This window comes from Cnephaeus nilssonii, assembly GCF_951640355.1.
Source record: "Cnephaeus nilssonii genome assembly, chromosome: 12".
Classification (NCBI taxonomy): domain Eukaryota; kingdom Metazoa; phylum Chordata; class Mammalia; order Chiroptera; family Vespertilionidae; genus Cnephaeus; species Cnephaeus nilssonii.
The window spans coordinates 43005297-43016878 of NC_137083.1; positions in this window are offsets into that span (position 1 = coordinate 43005297).

Here is an 11582-nt window from a genome sequence, read left to right on the forward strand (position 1 = left end):
CCAGGCTCTTGGCACCACTAGCTTTACAAGACCTTCATACCCCTGGTCCTTTCCTTGGTCTTTCCTTCTAGAAGCCATCTTCTGCTCATTCAGGCGGTCATAAGCCAATACTGCAACCCTGTTGCCTCCATGGCACATGCTGGTTGGCAGAGTCACAGAGCAGAGCGAAGCCCAGCCAAGCAATGCACAGATGGAGACTTTCCCAGTGCCTTCAAGGTGGGCCGGTCTGATAAAGCCTTTGACAGTTTTGCCCCACTTCTTATCTTTCCACCCACGGGATGGCCTGCTGCTCTCCAGAGGGCTCATTCCCCTTTGGGGTGGATCTTTGCTGTGCCCACCCCAATCCACATTCCTACTCAAAGGAGAAAGGAACTTCTTTTATTTTATTCAGGGACATACGTTTTTTTCAGCTGGCCTGTTTTAGTAGTTAAGCCATTTCACAGAAATGAGTGGAAAGTCCCCCTTCCAGAAGGATTTTACATCTCGTGGGACCTCAATACACACCTGATGGTGCCCTGTTACTGTGGTTCTCCATGGTCTCCAAGTAAAGTGGGGTCTCCTTAGCATGGTGTCCTGATTCATTTTCCAGCCTCAGCACTTGGCACTGCCCTCTCTTTCCCAATAACCACAGAGCCTGAGGAGGGAGGCCTGGGTGGCAGGAGGGTTTCCTTAGTCACCAGTCTTATGTAAAACTCTCTAGTGGACATTATCATCAGAAAGAAGAAGGGCTCTTCAATATTAATAAAGAAGAACATCCTCTGTCTCACCTACCTGCAACCATGGTATTCCAGACAATGGGCCAGAACTAAGCATGGGTGCCATTTTGCACATACCCTACCTTGTGTATCTCTGAGTTTTTATGCTATGAAAGAGCAACTCCCACTTCTCCTAAGGGAAATTGCCAAGATCCCTGCAAGTGCTGGGGTGTTTATTATCTTCCACCTTCACCCCTGCAGGCCCAGCCCTGGGACAGAGCTGTCCTACCTTCTCTCCCACTGACCCAAAGAGCCCTGGCCTTTCTGCCCCCATTTGCCCTATTCTCAGGGTTACTTTCTTAGAAGAAGTTTTGCTAAGTGAGAGTGATCTGCAGTTGGTTTCTACCTGTGCTGGGCTTGGAAGAAGCTGCAAACTGAAGCAGGCTCCCACTAGTGGTAGGCCTTGGGCCACTTAAAAAGAGGTGCAGGGTACGCCAAGGTCAGCTGGTTTTTCTTTGAAAGATTTTAGGAAAGTCTACATCATGAGCCAAGAGAGGATGTTTGTATGGAAAAGTCACTAGAAATGGCTTGGGTGGGTCCCAAAAGTTGGGTGGGGACACAGGGAATCACCAGGGTAGGGCTAAAACAGTGTTAGCCAGGTTCCTGGAGACTCAGAAATGGTTCCAGTCTGCTGGCTCTGTGTGGGGAGGGCTCAGCAAAGGAACAATGGCCTCTGCCAGCACTTCTGTCTGGGAGAAAGCTGCCCCTCCAGCCCTCACTCCAAAACCAGACAATTCAGCTACTCCTCGAACATCCCTGGTGACTTTTGAGCTGCTGCCCCAGTGCTGGAGCTCAAAGCAAGTGAGTTGAGTTGAAGTATGTCCATGCACACCAAGCCTTTAGGAGAAATACCTGGGACTCCAGCAACCCTCCATCTCACTCAACCACAATCCCTGCTGGTTTTTATAGCCAGAATTATGGGGACTTCTCTTCCTGGCACTGGGACCCTGGGCTGGGGTCCTGGATATCCCTCCTGATTCTTATTCACCTTGCATGGGTGTGGAACCAGCCTGTTCTGCATCTCCACCCCTCCTATCAGTTCTGATGTGGCTTCTTTTTATATCCTTGGATGTAGAACTTTTGTTCAGCTAGATTTCAGGTGATTCTTAATGATGGTTGTTCTTTAGATTAGTTGTAATTTTGATGTGGTTGTACTCTATTTATCTACATCACCATCTTGACCAAAACTCCCTACCTATTTCTTTCAGAAAGAAAATCTAGTTGTAGTTTTTCCCATACCATGCACTGAATTAAATTGTAGTGCATTAAAAAGATAGATATAAAATCAGTATGAAACTGCTATAGGATTTTTCTAAGCCTACTAAAATAAAATACAGTAAAACATATCTTGATCTTGGATTTTAAAAATTTAAGCAAAAAAATAAAAAAGATAATTGAAAAAAACCACACAGGAGAAACAATCAACTATATAAAGTTGCCTATTTCAAAAATATAAGAAATATATATAATATAATTTATATGATATATGTAAAATATAATAGATACATGACATTCCATTATGTAATATCATACTACCACATATATAATATCATAAAGGAGATTAGATTAAAAGATAATTAACAAGTGGAGGAAGACATTTTATAATGTACTTCCTTCATAATGTGACATTTTACTAATCAATTAATATTTACAGTTCATTGGAAAATAAGCCAAAGACATAAATAGACAATTCATAAAGGAAGAAAAATTGCTAATAAACATTTTTAATGTCCAATCAAAGATATGCAAGTTAAACAACATTTTACCTTCATGGACTTGTAAATATTAAAACATTTATAATATTGACTGATATTAAAGGATTGATGATGAAATAAGAACTCAGACACAGCTGCTGATCTGCATTTCTGGAAACCACTTCGGTGATATGAAATTGGGAATCTTATAATGTTTCTTATGCTACCATCTCCCACTCCCACCGCAAATGATTGAGACAAGCATTCAGCATCACCAACTTTAAATGTTTCCAGCTAAATTTTTTGGCGGTATGTCTGTGTACTGTGGAAATTTTAAGTTTTAATGAAAAATTTGATCATTTCTTAGTATAGGCTCCATATTATTTTTTTCCACATTATTTTTTACAGAATGCATTGGTATTGTCTCTATTTACCTTTGAGAGTTGGAGCAATTTTCTACCCATCAATTTTCTATTTTTGGTTAAAGGGTGTTAATTCAGTCTAATGGGCTATTAAAATTTTGATCTTCAATCAATTGGCCATGGATTCTTTGGATCCTCTTCTCCAAAACAGACATATTCATGCAAAACACTGTGTCCTCCACAGGACTTTACCACAGTTTGGGACAGGGGGTTAGAGGAAAATTTCTAGAGCAGTGGTTCTCAAATTGTAGCATGAATTGGAATTACTGGAAAGAGTGGGTAAAACAGATTGCTGGTCCCTACACCCCAGAATCTCAGATTCAATAGATCTGGGCCAGGCCTGAGAATATGCATTTCTGACATGTTCCCAGGTGATGCTGATGCTGTTGAAGAACCACTAGCCCAGAGGAAATTATTCCTAAGGTGAGCAGGACAAGTAAGCATATGATTTTTGGAGGGTGGTATGGGGCACAAAAGTGTGAATTAAAAAAATTAAATTATGCCTAGCCTGCGTGGCTCGGTGGTGGACGTTGGTCTGTGAGCCAGGAGGTCGGGGTTCAATTCCCAGTCGGGGCGCATGCCCGGGTTGCGGGCATAGCAGCCGATCGGCGGTTCTCTCTCATCATTGATGTTTCTCTCTCCTCCTCTCCCTTCCTCTCTTAAATCAATAAAAATATTTTAAAAAAAAATAAATTATGATGGAATGTTTTCAGTTATGCTTCAGCTAGTATATGAGAAATAATTCGATATCATCGTAATTTCCCAGCAAGACTCCAACAGTCACTTGCTCAAGATCAAGACCCCATCTTCAACTTTTCTGGAAATCCCCATAGTTATTTGCACGATGATCAATATAAATTTGCTAATTGTACTGAATTCATAGACCACCAAACTCTGAGAAGAAAGAGCCTATGGAAAGTTCTGGGCCTATAACCACAGCTACAACTTTGGATTCATACTTTGCCCATTAAGGAATGTCACTAAATCCCTATCTTTCCATTATCCTACTTGTAGCTGAGGATAAGCTGAATAAACCTTGAGGTCGAAGATTTTAATGACGGTAAGCCTCCTCTAAAATTCTCTGGATGGGTTCTGCTTGAGGATGCCAGTAATAATGGTAGATAATCATGGGACAAAGATGGTATTATTCAGTTCATCCAGATCCTTAATGAAGTTGTGGGGAAACCAGAGGGGGTGTGAGAGATGTAAATAAAGGAATTAGCTCTTCCTGGAAAACAATTTTTAAAAACCAGCGTTTCTCTCGTATCTGCTCTAGAGGTTCCTTTCTCACTTTCTTTCTTTTTCTTTCTCTCTCTCTTTCTCTCTTTCTTTCTTTCTTTCTTTCTTTCTTTCTTTCTTTCTTTCTTTCTTTCTTTCTCTCTCTCTTTCTCTCTTTCTCTCTCTCTCTCTCTCTCTCTCTCTCTCTCTCTCTCTCTCTCCCACCCTTCCTTCCTTCCTTCCTTCCTTCCTTCCTTCCTTCCTTCCTTCCTTCCTTCCTTCCTTCCTTTCTTCCTTCCTTCCTTTGGAAGGATTTCTTAGAATGAGCTGTTGAGGTCTGGTATTGAATGTTCTTTGCCTTGTTCGTTTATTTGGTTATAGATGTATTTACTTTTATCCCAGAAGCCTTGGGCAATATCCTAGTTTGCCCTGATGAAGTTGGGACTTTGCTGTCTTTCCAGTTATAATAATAGTCATGGCTAACTTGTTATAGCATTTGCTAATCACCAGGCACTGTTCTAAGTATTTCACAAGTACTAATTCATCTAACTCACAACGGTCCTATTAGGTGAATATTTTCCTTACCTATTTTATAGTTAAGGAATCTAAGTGCAGCAAGATTAAGTAGCTTGTCAAAGGTCACAAAGCCAGGCAGAGATACAGTTAAGATTCACACAGGTCAGGCCCTAACTGCAATGGGGTATGGAGAATTTCACACAGGAAGTGTTACTGTCAGGTGTAGTATTCGAAACACCACACCTTTTATCCCACCTGTCTCCTGCAAAGGGCTCCCCCATGGCAAGTGCAGGAGTGACACTTTGCCCACATTTTATAGACTTCCAGTTTATAGACTTTCAATCATGCTTCAGCCAGATTTATAGACTTCCCTGGGCCATATTTTCTATAGCTGTAAAGATGATAATCCTAATAATCACTTCACAGGTTTAATAGAGTAAAAGATAATGTTTGAACAAACAACTACAATAGTTCGCTGAGCATGGTGGGTATTCAGCATATATGAGATTCTGTCATTAATGAGAAGAAATCCTCAGAACCCAGATAGCCTGCTTTCCCTGGACCATATATCTATGGGTTTTGTCTTCATCCTCAGAGGCCTGGTGGCTGGCAAATAGTGCGAATGTGATCTTAATTCCTATGTCCCACGGCACCGCGTGTTTGGAAGAGCTGTAACACACACCCACACATATTTTGACCGAGTCTCTACAATTGCATATCAAAGAGACAAGAGGGAAGCCCTCAAATGAATGGAATTTTCTGAAGTTTTTCTATGGTGGTGAGGCAGAGTGATATTTTTAAGTATTGCCTCCCCCAGGCCTTGTTGAAGCAGAACCAAAAATATTTAAAGGTTTTTAAAAGCTGCAAAACAGCGAAGTATCTACACTAATAAAAGAGTAAGATGCAAATTGACCATACCTTTGTGACGCCCACCAGCCAATCAGGAGTGAGTATGCAAATTAACCCAATAAGGATGGCGGGTTAATTTGCATACGCAGGCGCTGAGCAGCCAGGGGCGGGGCAGGACACAGGTGTTCTGCCCCAGCCACTCCGGGCCTCTGTGCAGCGTGGGAAGGCGGAAAGGTGACTCCGGCCAGAGTGAAAGCGGTGCTGGCAGCCAAGGGAAGGAAGGCCCGTTCTTGCACGAATCTTCGTGCATCAGGCCTCTAGTATAGCATAAAGATTCTGATGAATGCTTCCAGGGTGTCTCTGCCGTCCCACAGCAAGCTCACACAAGTTAAACCTTGGAGAGCTCAACACTGAGACAGAGTATGGGTTGCCAGCAGTGCACCATTGAATGCCCCAATGCCCTGGACACTGCCTGCTGCCCCTCCTGCATGCAATGCCCTGGACACTGCCTGCTGCCCCTCCTGCATGCAATGCCCTGGACAGCCTACCTTTGACAGACCTTAAGACTTGCAACCTTGTCTGAGGACAATCAAAGAAAACAGCTCACCCCTTGACCAAGGTGGAATAGGTAAATTCTGTTGAAAACTTGTGCATGATCCCGGGAGGCTGTGGGCAAACTGTCACTCCTGCACTTGCCATGGGGGAGCCCTTCTCAGGAGACAGGTGGGATAAAAAGTGTGGTGTTTCGAATACTACACCTGACAGTAACGCAGGCCTCCACCAGGTCTTGCCTGCATTACTGGTATGAGAGACAATGCTGCCCGGGGAACTATTCTAAGAATATTGCATGAGATGTCTAATTTGGTCTTCACAATGGCTCTTAATATCTCTTACTATGAAACAATGAAGACTCATAGAGATTAATTCACTTGCCTGATTCCCACAGCCAATAGTCCTCCCTCCTCTGTTGCCAATCTTTACCTCTTCTCATTGCTCTCTAGAGGAAGCTCACGCAGTTACTGACAAGGCCCTTCATGGTTTAGCTCCTGCACACCTCTCCCGTGTCATTACTTTTTTACCCCTCCCCTTCCACACTTAGGGTGTGGTGAATTGCATTCAGGTCTTCAAATGTTTTATATTTTATGTTGCCTCAGGGCCATTGCATATGTTTCCTCTGCCTGAAACAACCCCTCTCTTACCTCCCTGTGCCAGGATAACCACTACTCAGACTTCAGTAAACTTAGACCCAGCTTTCTCCCCAACTGAAAGTGGGTAGTTACCCCCACTATTTGCTATACAGTAAACTCGTTTTTTTGCTTGTCACATAATATTTTACTTTATTGTATTGACAGATGTAACTGTTGATTTCCCCCTTTAGACTTAAGGCTCTATGTGGCCACACTGTGTCCAGAGAACATGGAGCCTGCCATTGAGTGGATGATCAGTAAATATTTCCTGATGAGTGGGAGATGGACTTTCCTTTGCTTTGCGTTCTCATCTACATTACTCTCCCATCCCTAAAAATCCTAAAATTCCTATTAACAATTATTATCAGTAAAACCTAACTAATTCTTTGTTGTCTCTATCCTTGCCTAGCAAGAGCAAAAATCCTTCTATACCAAAATCCTTGTTCAAAAGAAGTTATAATATTATACAATGAAAGGAAAGTAGTCAAAGAAATGGCTTTTCTTTAACTTTTTTTTTTTAACTTAAAAAAATTAACTATTCTCCTGTTTCCCTCAAAGCCACTGACACATGCATAACCCTGGTCTCTCTGTAACCTCACAGCCCCGGAAACCACACATCATGTGCTTTGCATCTCACATATCACTCATGCACAGAAGCAGGGTAAGAATGGAAAAAGCATTGGTTTCAGGGTAAAACAAGCTCAGGCCATTCCCAGCTCCGTACTCTCTAGATGTATAAATTAGTGCACTGTGTTAAATCTCTCAGGGTCTCAATTTCCTCTTCTCTGAAATGCGGCCGCTAACATCTTCTTCATGGAGTGGTTATGAGGATTCCACAAAATAATTCATGTCAAGTGTCTAGACAAGGGCCAAACATGGAACAAGCATACAGTTGCTGATGCCCAGTTTCTTCTCCCTCTTTTTTCCTTGCCCTTATCCTATGGGATTTGGGTTCAGGAATTTTTAAACTGGGCTGCGGTGGATCTGTGAACACCTTGAATTACATGCAGAGTTGTGTGTGTCCATAAGAGCTTTTATTTCTGGAGAGAGAGCATCTGTGTTCGTTTCCAGGGGCTGCCTTAACAAAGAACCACAAACTTGGTGGCTGAAACTATAGAAATGTATTGCCTCACAGATCTGGAGGCTAGGAGTCAGAAATCAAGGTGTCAGCCGTGTTGGCGCTTTCTGTGGCCTCTGAGGGAGAATCTGTTCCAAGCCTCTTTCCTAGCTTCTGGTTGCCTCAGGCATTCTTCCATTCTACAAGATGGCATTCTTGCTGTGTCTTCATATTGTCTCCCTCTGTCCATGTCTGTCTCTGTCCAGATTTCCCTTTCATATAAGGACATCAGTTATATTGGATTAGGGCTCACCCTAATGACCTCATCTTAAACTTGATCATCTGCAAAGACTCCATTTCCAAACAATATCACATTCACAGATACTAAGGGTTATAATTCCAATATATTTTTTTGGAGGGGACACAACTCAACCCACAACAATAGCCATTGCTTTCATTGAACTCTTAAAGGAGTTTTTAGCCCTTCCAAAGATTAAGAGCTAGTGGCTAGAGAACCTGCTTTATGGATTGTCCTATATTAATGGAACCAGCGAGTTTGTAAGCTTGAGATGTGCCTGGATGTGTCTTGAGTGCCAAATCATGGAGAAACACCAATGAGATTTTGATGCGATTGTTCAGGCATGCACTAATGGGCAGAATACGGAGGGTCTCTTTTCACACCAGATTTGATTCTGCTGGGTAACCATAGCTTTTGGGTTAAAATCCTAATGGCTGTTTGAGGAATTTCTTGAGTCCCTCATAAAGTTTACAATCCAGTGGGTGAGGCATTTTTATGAAATAACACACATGAACATATAGTTATAAACTGATATTAGTGTAGGATAGAAAGAAACATGATTCTACAAAAACATAAAACTAAGGAATTTTACTGGGCCTGGATCAGTCAGGAAAGACTTCACTGAGGAAATGATGCTTCATCTGAGATCAGAAAGGCAAGGTAAAGTGCACTTAAAGGGAAGAGTAATTTAGGTAGAAGAACAGCATATACAAAGGGCTTGTGGTAGGAGGGAACATGGTGCAGAAGAGGAACTAAAAGAAAGCCAGGGAGGCTGGAGCAGAGACTTGGAAGTGGGAGAATGAGAGAATGGTGTAAGATGAGGCTGAAGGAAATGTGGGCATTGTGAAGAATTTAGGATCTTATCCTAGGCAGAATGGGAAACCACTGAGAAGCTTCTCCATCGTACTCAACCTGCATGTCAACCCATACTCTTAGCCCCTACACATCTTGACTTCCTGAAAGTTTTAGCCTTGATTCTTTAGAGATATTCCCTTATTGCTGTGGCTATGCCTTTTGAATGCCATTTTTCTGTCTGTTCATTAAATGGTGCATCCACTCTCTTCCTGAGTGATCTCATCCTGCTGCATGGTTTCAGCTACCACCCTTCTGCAGATGCCTCCAAAATGTTTTCCCTGGGCTGCAGTTGCCTTTTTCCATCTGTGTTCAAAATAAATACTGTACAGTTTTGGTCACATGAATGTCGATATGGTCTGCTTACACCCTGTTTTGTAACTCTACGGGTAACTTCTTTTTAGAGGACGTTATCAAATCTATATCATTTAGACTATTAATAAGGATTTACCACAGAGAAAAGGAGAATGAATAGCCTCTGGGGAGGCGTGAACAGTGATTGCTGGGATGCTCTCAGCAAGACCTCCCCAGTCAGCAGTGGAAAGAGTTGACAGATGGTTTGCCCTCTTGCTCTCTCCTGATGTATAAAACACATGCTTTGAGTTTGCTGAGGTTTCTGCTCATGTTCCCTAAGGGACCCTGACTCAGGGTTACAATCACCCTCTGCTTACGTCCATGTGGGCATAGAGCATCACCCTCGCTGAGATGGTGTGGGAGGAAGCCAGCAGATTAATGCATTTCAAGGTCACTGTGGCAGGGTCTACGTGAGTACTGAAAATCAGACTTAATTGGAAGTCTTGGTGGCTCTGATGGTCAGGGAGTGATGCTTCTAAGGTCTCTACTCTGAAAGATAAACAGGAGAAAGAGGAAGAAAGAGAGGAAAGAAGAAAGGAGGGATAGAAGTAAAGATTCAAACTAGTATTTGTTGAACACTGCATGATTTGCTTTCATAGATAGACTTATTTGGTCCTCATAAACAGCGTAGCAAGGTGGGTATTTTGGGTTGGGAATCAATCATTTTTCTTTTGTAACTGATGTTCTTTCAACTATACCTCAAATCCTAGGTCATGGATATGGCGAATGAACCAGAACTTTTGACTTATACTGGTTTCTGTCATCCCACGAAGACTCGGCTACCATTAAGTTCTCTAAGCTCTTTCCTTGAGACACCTTGTCCTGAACTTATACATTGAAGTTGAACCAACTCAGATGAAACCTAAAAAACTTGGCTTGACAGCAAGAACTTGCAAATCAGGGATGCAACAATTCTATGAGACAGTCACCGCTGTCCTATGCCCTAAATCTCTCCCAGGGCAGTTCTTCCTTACTTTTAGTCTAGGCTTTTCCTCCTGATTTGACTCACTTCATACTCTTTGACATGTGATCTTGTTTTTTGCTGGCTTTAATTCAGTCCTAATTGAGGACTTTCCTCCTGGTCATACTGGACTTATTTTAGGTCCTTGAATACCTCATTATTCTCTCTGAAAGCAAAATTCTCATCCTTGTCTATCTGGATGATACTGTACACGATCCAGTGCTGAACTCCTCTAGGGCAAGAGAGAGCTCAGAGAGGATTATGTAGGGCAGAATCTGATTATGAGAAGGGCCTTTGGGCACTTCCAACAACAGCCTCCTTAAGTAGTTTGTACTCATACCATGTTATGTTAAGGAATTTGAAGGGAAGTTTATCCAGCAAGAACTCCCAGTTCTAGTCATCATCAATGGACTATGCTTGGCAAGTGCTCATTCAAATAATCCCCTGTATATTGGAAAAATTCTGTTCTGTTCAATTCAAATAGTTATTCTATCCTTGGGACTCCAAACAGTTTTGTACAAAAATCCATTAGCAATATACAGTAATCACTCCCTAACAGTGAATTCCTGTGTTGGATAATCCAAATATGTGTCTCTACTTCTGAATATTCCCCCCGCCCCCGCCCCCAATACCCAGAATTTTGTGCACTGTGAATTATTCTTGGAGGGGCTTATAGTCTCATAGTCACTCCCAGACATTGCTATATCATTACCTGCACTTGCTGTTATTTCTTATTATCCACATCTTGGTATTGATTGAGACATAGATCTATCTCTTTTCCATTATCTCCACAAACAAACAAGTTACTCAGGTCTTTGCTGCAGTTTTAGGCAGATAGAAGGAGTTTACAGACAGCACAGAATGCATCATAAGACTGAATAAGAAAACTCCTCAAGATTCTCTTAGAAATTGCTCCATGTTGCTTGGCCATTTATTTCAACAACTAGAGGCTCAGTGCATGAAATTCATGCACTGCGGGGGGGGGGGGGGTCCCTCAGCCTAGCCTGCACCCTCTCACAGTCTGGGACCCCTAGGGGGATGTCTGCCTGCCAGCTTAGGCCCACTCCCTACAGAGATAGGGCCTAAGCCAGCAGTCGGACATCCCTCTCACAGTCCAGGACTCCTCGCTCCTTACCACCTGGCTCACTGCTCCTTAGAGCTGCCATGGAGGTGGGAGAGACTCCCATCACCACTGCTGTGCTCGCCAGCCATGAGCCCATCTTCTGGCTGAGTGGCACTCCCCCTGTGGGAGCTCACTAACCACCGGGGTCAGCTCCTGCATTGGGGGTCAGCTCCTGCATTGAGCGTCTGCCCCCTGGTAGTCAGTGCGCATCATAGCAAACGGTCATTCTGGTTGTTCTGGTCGTTCTGCCATAATGGTCGCTTAGGCTTTTATTATATAGATTGCCTCTCCTTTCT